This window comes from Hipposideros armiger, unplaced genomic scaffold (assembly GCF_001890085.2).
Source record: "Hipposideros armiger isolate ML-2016 unplaced genomic scaffold, ASM189008v1 scaffold_733, whole genome shotgun sequence".
In the NCBI taxonomy this organism is placed as follows: domain Eukaryota; kingdom Metazoa; phylum Chordata; class Mammalia; order Chiroptera; family Hipposideridae; genus Hipposideros; species Hipposideros armiger.
In genome coordinates, this window is record NW_017732083.1 from 86,324 (window position 1) to 99,938 (window position 13,615).

The following is a 13,615-nucleotide window of genomic DNA, read 5'->3' on the forward strand; positions in this document are numbered from 1 at the left end:
GCAGTGGTAAGACGTGCACCAAGCTGGGAATCAGGCGACTTAGGTTTCAGGACCAGCAGGTAGGTAGGTCACTTCCCTTCTCTGGGATCCAGTTTCCTCATTTATAAAACAAGGGAGTGGGCTTTGGAGAACTCTAAGGATACGTCCAGATCTAACATGCCATGATTATTATTGGGCAATGAACTGAGACTTGAAGGAAAAATATGGTTTAGATTTTTGAAGAGAAGGAAACAAAGAGTTGGGAGAGAGACTTGCAAGGACAAAAACATCAAAAGAAGTGTCAGCATGGTAAATATGAAGACTAGAAAGAGGCAGGGCTGATTGTCCAGTCCAGGCATTTGCAGACTGATTCGCTATGACAACCATTTTTATGCACATAAAAGGATACCGAAGATTTAGGCATAATCACATGTACTAGAAGTTTTACTGATGCATATCTTGAAAACTCCTCTACTGATCTTATAAGCTTTGTGATCCGATCTTAATAAAGATTTCAAGCAGAAAAAAAAATATCACTAACTTTTTTGTTTTTAATATAATTCCTGTCTTAAAGAACAGAAAAGGGATGGAATCATGGACTATCCACTTTTGATTACTCTTTTGCCTGGACTCTTTGTCTAATGAACATAGCAGCTTTTTTCCTTAGGCTTCATTTTATGAGTTTAACATTGATTATATCTGGCCTCTTTGACCTTGTCCTCTTTGATTCTGATTCCAGATCTAAAGTCATGATTATCATTAGACAATGATAAGAAAGCATAATCAAAGGAGATTATATATATAATCTATATCCATAATTATATTTTTATATTCTATATATCCATAAGTATATATATAAAATCTCAGCTTATGAGATCTGACAAGTTCGTGAACTTGTTGCAACAATGTTGCTAACCTTTTTTGATATGAGAGGGATTATTCATTATGAATTTATACCAACTGGACAAACAGTGAACCAAGTGTACTATTTGGAAGTGTTGAAAAGGCTGCTTGAAAAAGCTAGACGACCTGAACTTTCCGCCAACAATTCATGGCTCTTGCATCACAACAATGCACCAGCTCATACAGCACAGTTTGTGAGGGAGTTTTTAGCCAGTAAACAAGTAACTGTACTGGAACACCCTCCCTACTCACCTGATCAGGCTCCCAATGACTTCTTTCTTTACCTGAAGATAAAGGAAATATTGAAATGAAGACATTTTGGTGACATTCAGGACATCAAGGGTAATACGGCGACAGCTTTGATGGCCATTCCAGAAAAAGAGTTCCAATATTGCTTTGAACGGTGGGCTAGGTGCTGAAATTGGTGCATAGCTTCCCAAGGGGAGTACTTCAAGGGTGACCATAGTGATATTCAGCAATGAAGTATGTAGCACTTTTACTAGGATGAGTTCATGAACTTAATTGTCTGACTTTGTATATGTCTTGCTTAGCTATTGCACCTAAAAGCTCTGAGGGACACCTTTGGGTGGATCATACTCATGCACTGAAAAAGCTATGAAATGTGTCTTCACCATGTCTCTTCATGTCTTCATATCTTCAGGCAAATGCTCTGACTTCCTAACCTAGAATCATTATGGGTATATATTTGATACATCTTTTACATTTGTCTTTAGTCTTTTTATATTATTATTGGTTCATTGGTTATAAGGAACTCCTACATGAGGCCGTTGTGACCACTTGAAGGAGAAAGAAGGGCAATAATGCATTTGTTTACCACCAGAACCTATCATTAAGCTCGGAGTTCTTTTGAAAAAACAAAAAGGCAGTTCACCACCGTAAGGTATGTGGAAAGGAGGGCCTGGCCTACTATGTAGCCTGACCTATGACACTAGAACACTTACTGAGCTCCAGCCAAAGCTATTAAGTCTTCATTATTTAGCATGAGACTGGGCTTTGACAATTGTCTTTGACAAACTTAGTGAACACCACTCTCATAGCCCCTTTTTAAAGAAATCAACCTCAGGGTTCTTTCTGCATAAAGTTGCTAGAGCCTGTGCCATATGCATTGATAGCAACTAACCCTTAACTCCAGCCATGATAGGTTGAACCAGAAATTTGCACATGATCAAGGCCAACTAGCACCTAAGACTGTTTAGCTTGAAATACCACCTTCTGATAGTGCTCTATATTAAAAGGTACTGGTGCTAAGGGCTAACATCTATAGAATAAACATGAAGGAGGCTATCTGCCCCTGAGGTGGCTTATTGAGAAACCCAGCTCTTAGAGTTCCTATAAGGAAGTAGGGAACAAGGAGGTGTCTCTGAGGTTCTGAATGAAACCTGATAATCATCCAAGTCTAGGAATTACTGGGATCTAAAATACCTATCTGGATAAGAAGATGATATGTTGCATTGAGAGGCAGTAGAGCATAAAGGTTGGGTGCAGTCTCTGAAGCCAAATTCCTTATGTTTGAATACTAGTTCTGCCAATTAAGAGCTATATGACTTATGCCAGTGACATCAAGTCTCCGTGCCTTACTTTGTCCATCTGAAAATAAGGATAATGACAGTACCCTCCTGATCAAATTGTGAGGTTGAAATGCATTAATTCATGTCAAGCACTTAGAACAATGACTGGTACATAGTAAGTACTCAAAAAACAAGCTCTTAGTGTTATTTTATCCTGGTATTTAAGTGAGGCAAGGTAATTTATTGAGATATTGTATTGATTCTTATTCAACTTTTCCTGTCTTGTATTCCAAACAGAAAATCAGTAAGGAAATATGAGCCTTAAGTGACACATTAGACCAAATGGACACAATTGACATTTGTAGAGCATTTCATCCTAGAACATCAGACCATACATTCTTTTCTAGTGTACATGGAACATTCTCCCAGTCTTGCCAGGTGGCCTTTTGTAGTAGGTGCCCTGTGGGGTTCAGTGACAGTCTTCCTGGTTATCTGTTCTGGGTGCTCTGGGAGTGTCCCTTGTGTGGGTTGTGTGTGTCCTCTGGTTATATCTGAGCCTCGATTGCTATTGGCACATCAGTGGGTGGGATTGATCCTCAGGCTGACTGGCTGGGGGTTTGGCCACATCCACAGCTTATAGGCTGCTGTGCTGTGGGGCTTACCTCATGGAGCGGGACTCTCCCCAGCAGGCTCTGGTGCTGGTTGAGACCACCCTTTGTGTGTGCCACTTGTGGGGCTAATTGGGTGGCGCTCTGCTGTGGTCTGAAGGCAACCTCCAAGTGTGTTGGTTCTGGAGCCTTTTGGGAGGGGCTCTAGTGCACGTCAGCCACTGCCCGTGACTTGTTGGTGATTACCTGGCAGGAGCTACAAAGAATCTATCGTTGGTCGCTGACTGTGTTGGACCTGGAGGGATGTGCGAGATGCCACGATGTGAAGAGAGGATGGCTGCCACTAGTACCAGGTCTAGGGTAGCTCCACAAAAAGCCAGGACACACCAAGGCCTGCTGCTACCTGCTGCCTGTTGCTGGCTCTGGTAAGGTTCAGTGGCAGATAAAGCCTCCTGCGGTACAGAGTTAGGTGTGTTGGGGGTCTCAGTGAGTCAGCAGGGTGGAGCTGTGGAGGTCACCAAGCCAGTCAGATTCATATTTGGCTGTAAACATATGGGGCAGGCTCAACACAGAAAAGATGGTGCCAGCCTATCAGCTGCATGGGAGGAGGAACCAAACAGGGAAATTGCTGACTATCCTCCAGGCTGCGCCCCCCCCCCATGGTCCCCTCAGCCCACACACCTCAGGGTTTCGTGCAGCCTTTCATCCCACCCGGATGGTCAGAATCCCCACTGTTTTTCACAGCCAGATGCAGTGGGTACTTGTTTCCCGACACCAGTATCCCTGGATGGGAAGTCTGGTGTGAGGCTGGCATCCCTTGCTACTCCATGGATTTGTTATTGAAAAATTAAAAGGGGCATGGGAGATGAAGGGGGAATAAGAGGTTCAAATTTCCAGGTATGAAACAAATAAGTCATGGGGATGTAACATACAGCATGGGAAATATAGTCAATAATATTGTGATAGCATAGTACAGTGTCAGGTGTTTGCTGGGCTTATGATGATCACTTCTTTAGGTATACAAATGTTGAACCACTATGGTGTACACCTGAATCTGATATAATGTTGTATGTTAACTATATTTTTTAATAAAAATCTTTGAAAAAAATGAAAGAAAATTTAACTGTGCCTCTCCTACTCTAAGATGACTTGTTAATGACTTCAATGCAAAAACCAAGACACAGGTCTTTTAATTGAGGGCCTATGGCACCAGGGCTGAGTCTTAAGACCTATTGCTAAAAGACAGAACTATTTAGGCTAGTGTGAAGATTTAAGGACTTGAGTTGACAACATCTCTTCCTTTGACTACCACCCCATAAAATACAGTTTAAATCAGATCTATTGTGGTTGAATGTAGAATTTTAGTTGCCTACTACAATACCTATTTCCTCCTTCTGTAGTAACGATCCCCAATTTTTATGTTGGCATATTGTCATTTGGAATAAAAGACTAGACTACATTTCCCAACCTCCCTTACTGTTAAGCATGCTCATGTCTTTAAGTTCGGGTCTATGAGACATACTTAGGCAATATTGGTTTGTGGGCCTTCTGAGAAGTCTCCTTACAAGGGAGGAGGCATGGCCTTCTTCACCTTTCCTCATCCTACTGCCTTGAATGTGGATATGATAACTGGAGTTCCATTAGCCATCTTGGGCCATGAGGATGACAGCCATATCCTAAGGGTGGTGGAGCAGAGAGCTAAAAAGAAGTTGTGTACTTCATACTAACTGAGGACAATTTACCTCCAGGCATATTTCATGAAAGAAAGAAATAAACTTCAGCGGCGCCCGGCTAGCTCAGTCGGTAGAGCATGAGACTTTTAAACTTTAATCTTGGATAGGTCACTGTTATTTTGAAGTTTTATCTTATAGGAAACTAAATTTAATACTAAGTGGTGTATATACTAAATTTTAAAGAGGTGCATTGCCAGAGAAGAGCCTAGCTTGGCTGAAAAAACCTAAAGGCCTATGATTTTTTCAACCCTAAGGCAATCCCCAATTCACTGAACTCATAAGTACAGGAAGTGGGTTGCTGATATTGTGCAGTCCCCAGAATGGTAAACTTTCCTAATGCCCCATTCAGGAGTAGCCAAATAGAAAAATGGACAAGGGAGATGATCTTAGAGAATAGAACATGAGACATCCAGCTGAGCTGACTGAGAACTCTATTGTTAGGTCAAGGAGTTCTTGACTTTCAATGTATATGATATATAAACTGATATGATATTGATTGATAATCTTTGTGTATTGTATCCATTTTTTTTCCATTTCTAAATGGGAGACATTTGTTTAGTAGATCCTGTTTTCCTTCCAATATTAGACATTGGGTGTTTTGGATGGGGTCAAATATATCATTTACTTATAGATATAAAACTATGGGAGCTACATCAAGGCCTGCCCAAGATGACTGTGAATTACTGAAAGATTTTGGGCTTAATGTTGGGAGCACTTGGGACACATGTAGTTGGGTTATCTCTCTGTATAGAAGTCATGAGTACATTTTCATTTGTTTATAGTATAGTGGAATAATATTGTTAATAAACATTTTGTAAATTTCATCAGCTATCAAGTTCATATTTTTTTCTGTCCAACATACATTCCCAATTGTTCTTGGAATTGTACTTTGGTTTTCCTTTGAGATACCAGCTCTCTCTTCCTCTTCTTCTTCTTCTTCTTCTTCTTCTTCTTCTTCTTCTTCTTCTTCTTCTTCTTCTTCTTCTTCTTCTTCTTCTTCTTCTTCTTCTTCTCTCTCTCNTTCTCTCTCTCTCTCTCTCTCTCTCTCTCTCTCTCTCTCTCTCTCTGTCCACAAGGTTTGAGCAGTTGTCCCATTTCCTGGTTCAAAGAGTAGGTGCATAAACTCTAACTTGGCCAGTTGGAATGTTCTATTCCCTGGCTTCAGGAATGGCATATGATATGATCTGGTATAATCATGTGCCCAAAACTAGGCCAATGAATTAGCCTTTGGGATTATGCTAGAACTATTGGGAGCAATGCACTCTCTTCTTCTGGATTACTAATCTAGTTAGAAGCAAGTGTGGCCCTTCCAGCGATACACACAAAGGAAATTATAGCTGTGAAAAGGGCAGGGGCAGATTCCTAACCTCACAGCTTGAGCACCAGCATACATCGTTGTGTGAAGCCAAACCATCCATGGGTCTTTCAACTATTTGATGTGATACATGTCTTCTTTTTTAAAACTAGCTTATTTTTAATTCTGTCAATTATAATGCTTTAATGTTCTCACTGTAACAACGACAACAAAAATGGCAATTATGTGAGGTACAGGATGTGTTAACTAACCTTATCGTGGTAAACATTTAACAATATATGTGTGTATCAAATCATCAAATTGCACAATTTAAACTTATATCTCAATAAAACTGGAAAAAATTAGCATCTTAACCATCTTTTTAAGTGTACACTTTGGTGACATTAAGTACATTCATATTATTGTGCAACCATCAGTTCACCTCCAGAACTTTTTTCATTTCAAACTGAAACTCTGCACTCACTGAACAATAACTTCCCATTCCCCCGATCCCAGTCCCTGGCAGCCACCATTCTACTATTTTTTTTTAAGATTTTATTGGGGAATTGGGAAAGGGGAACCGTGTTGGGGAATTGGGGAAGGGGAACAGCCAAGTTATTGTCCTTCAGTCTTAGTTGTGGAGGGCACAGCTAGCTCAGCTCCAAGTCCAGTCGCCATCCAGCCGCCCTTTGGCAGCTCAGGGAAGCTCAGCTCAAGGTGCAGTGTTCAATCTTAGTTGTGGGTGGGCGTAGCCACCATCCCATGCGGGAGTCAAACAGGCAACTTTGTTATTAGGAGCACATGCTCCCACCAGCTGAGTCATCCTGCCACTTGTTGGCAGCTCAGCAGCAGCTCAGCTTGGGCGCAGCTCACTGGCCCATGTGGGAATGAAACCAGTGACCCTGTTGCTCAGAGCTTGCATTCTTAACCAACTGAGCTACTCGGCCAGCCCACACCATTCTACTTTTTATCTCTATGAATTTGACTACTTTAGGCACCTCATATAAGTAGAATCATACAGTATTGTCCTTTTGTGACTGGCTTACTTCACTTAGCATAATGTTCTCAAAGGTCATCCATATTGTACATGTTAGAATATCTTTCTTTTTTAAGTCAAATAATATTTCATTTTATGTATATACCACATTTTGTTTATTCATTCATTGATGGGCACTTGGGTGCTTCCATCTTTTGTCTACTGTGAATAATGCTGCTAGGAACATTGGTGTACAAGTATCTGTTTGAGTTCCTGCTTTCTTTTGGGTATATACCCAAGTGTGGAATTGCTGATTCATATGATAATTCTATGTTAAACTTTTCGAGGAACTTCCAAACTGTTTTCCACAATGGCTATATAATTTTTCATGCCTACCAGCAATGAATAGGGTTCCAATTTCTTCATATCCTCACCAACACTATATTCCATTTTTAAAATTATAGCCATGTTAGTGAGTGCAAAGTGGTATCTCATTGTAGTTTTTATTTGCATTTCCTTAATGACTAATGATGTTGAACACCTTTTCATGTGTTTACTGACCATTTATATATATTCTTTGGAAAATATCTATTCAATTCCTTCCTTTATCTATTTTCTAATTGAGGTTGTTTTTTTTTCCTGTTGAGTTGGATGATACTACTTTTTATTCACTATATTAGGTGCTGTAAACATAGCAATGGGTAAGGCACAGACCCTGACCTCAACAAACTCCCCAGCTAGTGGAAGAAGCAGACAATATTCTAATGCAGTATGGCAAATCCAATGGAAATGATATACTCAAGGTGCTGTGTGAGTTTCAAAGAGGGGTACACTTGTGGAGGTGGAAGCATATATGGAAGTTTTCCTGGGGGGTATGGTAGTTAGAGTCCCAAAGAAAACTAGCCAGGAGAAAAGGGATGAGGTTGAACATTCTAGGCAAAAAGGAAACCATGAGCAATGGTTTACAGGCATGAAGCAGCAGGGTGTGTGTTGGAAATTATAAGCATTTACCTGCTGTTGAAGTAGCAAGTCCAAGGCAGGCAGTGGCACGAGATGAGGCTGGGGAGGTAGACAGGGACTGGATGGTGCCAGATGTTATAGGTTATCATAAGGTGTGTTTAGCCTTTATCTTTTCTTTAAGAGGCAATATTTCCTTTTTGTTTTAATGAAAAAAACCTTTAAATCAGTCTTGAGCTTACAGAAAAGTTATACGTGCAGTGCAAAACACTTGTTTCCCTGAACCATTTGAAAGTAGGTTGCTGACATGGTATCCCCATCCTGACCAATTGTTTTAGGGTTTCCCAAAGACAGTCTTCCACTATGTGGAGTCATTGAAAGGTTTTAAGAGGAGAAGTTACGTAGTCAGACTTTTGTTTTAGATAAGAGCTTCCTAATTGTTTTTTCATATTACATCATTGCATACATAGCATGATGATTTCTGTATGCATCCTGAGGTAGGTACACTTGCAGCTGCACACTGCTGGGGAGGACAGGCCCAGACTTTAGCTGCCCCAGGCCTAACACAGCTGTCCCAAGAGCTAAGCCTGGGAAGTTGCTTTACATAGATCATTTTGACAGTGCTGTGAAGAACAGATTGGAAGAAAGCAGCACAAGGCAGGGTGTCAAGTTAAACTAACGATATATAGTAGGGCTAGAGAAAATTTCTAGGAGATAAAATTAACAGAACCTGATAGACTGAATACAGAGGGTGGGGGAGAAGTCAAAGGTGATTTCCAGGTTTCTTGCTTGCACAACTGGGTGTAGGAGCAGCATATTTGAGAGGGAAGATTATGAGTTAAGGGCTAGATGTAAAGAGTGGATTTACTTTGAGATGAGTGGCTAGAGATGTCCAGTAGATGGTAATTATGTCCTTATTGGCTCTATTGGCTATAGAGAGTTGAGCTGCATAAGCCAAAGATCTAGTTTAATGTGGAAATTCTTATAGCTTTTAAAAGGAGCCATGGGAGTGACTATACTTGAGATCCACCTTCTTCGGAAAGTTTCCCAGCATACAGCCCCAAAATGGCAATCTTTCATATATGTATCATGTGACTCCAATCTTTTGGCCACCACTGAATGTAACAGAGGTGAACATCAATCATATTCTCTCTCATCAGAATCAGGCATTTGGGCCCAGTGACTAAGTCAATTGTTTGTGGGGAACCAAGATGGAAGGTCAAATAGATTAATCATTCTCAAATTGTGTCCTCAGATTATCAGAATAATTTGGGAACTTGTTAGAAATGCAAATTCTCATACCTCATCCCATATCTACAGAATCAGAGACTCTTGAGTGGGCCCCAGCAATCTATGTTTTACAAGCCTTCCACGTGCTTCTGGTACAGGCTATCACTGATACAGACTTTAAGGATAAGACTACCATTCTGAGTGGTCATGATCAATCAAGTGCTGATAAGTAAGCAGAAAAAGCTGGGGAAGAGAGAGAGAGAGAGAGAGAGAGAGAGAGAGAGAGAGAGAGAGAGAGAGAGGGAATGGGAGAGCAAAGAAATAAGCTACCTGATAACTTTCCAGTTCCATGAGACCCAGTTGTTCTTGCAATTGGAATTTGTGAAATTTCCCGGTATCGTTACATAAATCCTTTTTATTTGAATGTGGTGGGGTTTTTTCTGTACAATAGAAGGGTCCTGATTTCTTAGTTGATTATTTCTCTAAAAAAATCTATTAGGCATTTACTGTGCAGCTATTGTTTGAGGCACTATGAAGGATACAAAGATCAACTAGACCTGGTTCTTGCCCTTGAGCAGCTCAGTTTAATGGAGGAGTCATATAGACAATGTTAGAAGCACTGTAGGGGAGGTGGATCTTGAGCTCTGAGATTACCTGTGAAGTACTAAATAAATATTAGCTGCATCTCAGTGGTATCTGCTAAGGCCAGAGAAGACCTCAAGGAAAAGTTGACAGTTGATATATACCTTGAGTGAGTTTGATATACAGAGGGTGCCAAAAAATTGTATACACATTTTAAGAAAGGAAAAAAATCTATTAAAATTAGGCTGATGGTAACCACTTTGAGCACCTCTGGTAATTACAGAAGTCAAACGTGACTTGTATTCATCTTTTGTTATTGGTATATATTGAGTATTACAATTTTAATAGTTTTCCTTTCTTAAAAACTGTATACATTTTGGGGAACCTTCTGTATATATAAAATGTTGATCTATATCTGATGAATGATGAGAAAGAAGAGGAAGAAGAAAATGAAAAGGTATCTGGGAAACAGTGATTGGTGTAAAAGCAAATACAAATTTAAAATAAGATGCTAAATTCTTCTAGAGGAAAATAAGGAAAGATACTTCTCTTCCACCCCCTCCCTTGTCTTTCTTTTTTTTTTTAAGCTGAGCCATCCTGCCACATGTTGGCAGCTCAGTGGCTGCTCAGCTCGGGCTGGGACTTGAGCTGCTGTTGCTCACAGCTCAAACTCTTGAGTGAGTTCTTAACCAACTGAGCCACTCGGCCGGCCCTCCTCCCTTGTCTTTCAAACTTTATAATGGCTAAATAAGCCTCTCATTAGTCTCACAGCTCTGAAAATGTTTCCTCAAGGACCTGGGAGCCATCTCTTTGAAATGCAAATATCAAGGGAGGCAGGTAGTGCCTTATTTCCTAAAATAGAGCCTAACAACAGACACCTCTCTCCAATTTGCAAAACTATCTCCTGTGAACTTCTCCTATGGTTAAAGTCAACAGTGGTATCCCCAATTATGACGATCAAGTTAGGACGAACTATGAATGACAAAATGTGCTGTCAAGTCCTCTTACTGGAGGACTAGTTATAGTTTATTTTGAAAACAAGTATATAATGGGTTATATCTGCTTGGCTATATATATATAAGGGGTGGGATTCCTTTCTATTTTTGCCATCTCTTAGATTGCCTGTGGTGCACATCAAATTCTGGTTTAATGTGTATTCAATAATAAAGTGTTTTCTTCCACTACTACCTTTGTGGAGAGGATTTTTGGTTGAAAGATGGCTTTTTAAATTATATTTCCCCAACAGTGCTTCGGTTTGTCTGGAGTGCTCAGGTTACAGAAGGCAGGGGGAAGGGTGAGGCCACAGAGGACAAGCTTAAGGCCAGAGCAAGGAAGAATGCCATGTTAGCGTGTAGGCTTTATTCCACAGGCCCTGAGGAGCTATGGGCGATTTTTAGTCAGGGAACTGAGCAGTTTTTGACCTTAGGAAAATTACTCCAGCAGTAATATGGCGTGTGGCTTGAAAGAGAGAAGGGTCAAATGGCATAGCACTGAATGTGGACACAATAATAATTTAAAATACTATTTAAGAGTTTTCTTAGTCTATGACTCAAAAGTAATTCCTGGACTGACCTTTCTTTAAGTCCCCCTAACAATATCTGGATCTGTATATCTTAATTGTTACCACAGGGACATTTCTCCAGGATGTGGAGAGTAGAGGACGACAATAGTGGATGTGGCTGCATGTGTGACACTTCTTGGACATTTTTCTTGAATGGTTTGGGTACTCCTCTGGCCCCAAATGACTCTCATCCCAATGACCCTTGAGGTCCTCTGATGCATCTTCAGGATCTGGAATATCTGTGAGAGGGTCCATCAGGAGAAAGGCTTATTACTGTGGTCTCTATCATGGGCTGCTGCTGTTTACGGTAAATATTTGATATTCATTGAGTACACCAACCCAACTGAGGTGTGACTGTTAACACAAATGCCTCATTTAATTCCATTTTCATGATCAGGAATGCCTACCCTGAATTCTTACCTATCATTCAGCAACCTCTACCTGGAGCCCCAAATCATGACCATTGATTGCCTGGATTCATGTGGGTTCTGGTTTTCCTAGTGTAACAATCCATAAATGGATTTCGTTAACGTGGGACTTTGTAAATAGAAATTGAAAAGACACAAAACATTTTGAATGAAATTTTATTAAAATGAAAATTTAATAACATATTTATTAAATAGTTAAAGGCACATCAATAACCACTTTATATATATATATAATATATATATATATATGTATATATATGTGTGTATATATACACGTATATGTATGTATATGTATATATAATTAACACAGATATGATTCTCTCTGAACTGCTAATTTCCCCAAGAAAGAATCGTTCAACTCTGCAGGTCACGAAGGCTAAAGCAAAGTCTCAGTCCAGATCCTATTCTTTCCCACCTTCTTCTTGAGACCTACATTAATCCTCAATGGGTTGCCCATCATCTTCTGTAGCCATAACAGCTCTGCAAGCAGCAATGCTGACTGCAGAGACTCATCAGATACCTTCTGCCTTCTCTCAAAGTCCAGTTGTTAATGAGCAGCCTGTTTGCTTTAACAGGTGCAGTTGCTACTGCTTGCTGCCATTCATCCACTGTTACTCTATGATATTTCACCAATCTCTTTATTTGAACTAGTACACACATGGAAAGCACTGAATCACTTATGGGGAGAAACCTCTTTCTTCCTCATTAGGAAAACCTTATGATTTTTCTTGCAGCGGTTGTGCTCTGCCTGGGTGCCTTGCCTGCCTCTGCACTGTACTGTTTTCACGCCCAACACAAAAATGCTGGGCTACATTGACCGGAACTTCCTCCTTATACTGATTTCTGCATCTACTTTGGAATGCTGTGCTTTTGCTGTGGGCATCAGTTTGTAAGGGCAGAAATCAGACCTCCTGTTCCTCTCACAAACCTCACCGTTATGTCTGGGTGGCTGCCCTTTCTATAATTGGTGCTCTTGTTTTTATTCCCCAGACTCTCATTGTCCTCCTGCCTATGGGAGAAATGTAAGTTCAGGTACTGAAAGGAAAACCTGGGAGGACTAAGTTCAGTTGGCATTTCTAGTACAAGAAAGAGTCAAGTAAAAAAAATGAGTATGTGTGTCTGTCTGCTGAATGTTAGCAAGTATAGACATCAGACCATTCCAGAAGTGTGATCATGCATCAGGACTATCACTGTGTTATGCTTTCTACTACAGATACTGACCATGAGACTGGACTCTCGTCTGTGGAATTTGGGAATGTTCACTGTCTAGTCAATATTTTAGGTTCATTATTACATCAGAGCTTTCCTGACAATAGCAAAATTCGAAGTCTTCCTTTTTTGGCCTTCTTGGGTTGGTAAATGACTGCACCACTCATCCACAAGAATTTGATCACTGCCTAAATGCTATTATTTAAGTGCCTAGAGTAGAACATATCTACCTGTCTACACATGTGTCTGTCTGATATTTGATCACTGGAGAGTCATGCCTTTTTTAAACATCAACACTCCCAGGAGGGGCAGCACATTAAGTGCTGCCAATCTTTAACACCGTAGAGTGAGTTTTCTCTTAGATCACAGCTATGAGCTGCTCTCCATAGCCTGAGATGCCCAACAGGAAAGTTCTGAAGGAGAAAAGTCCAGCTCTCCCTGGGAAAGCAGGCCTGATGAATTGCCACTATGGGGCTTCTAGAGGGCCAGAGGCCACCATGAGGGATGAGAAAAGGAGGGACTTAGAAGAATGCTGGCCAAAGAGGTTGAAAAGAGCCAAGGGAAACTTGTTTGATATCCGGTTTTGCCTGTGGGTCAACGTTCTTCTGGCCAATAGACCATTTTCA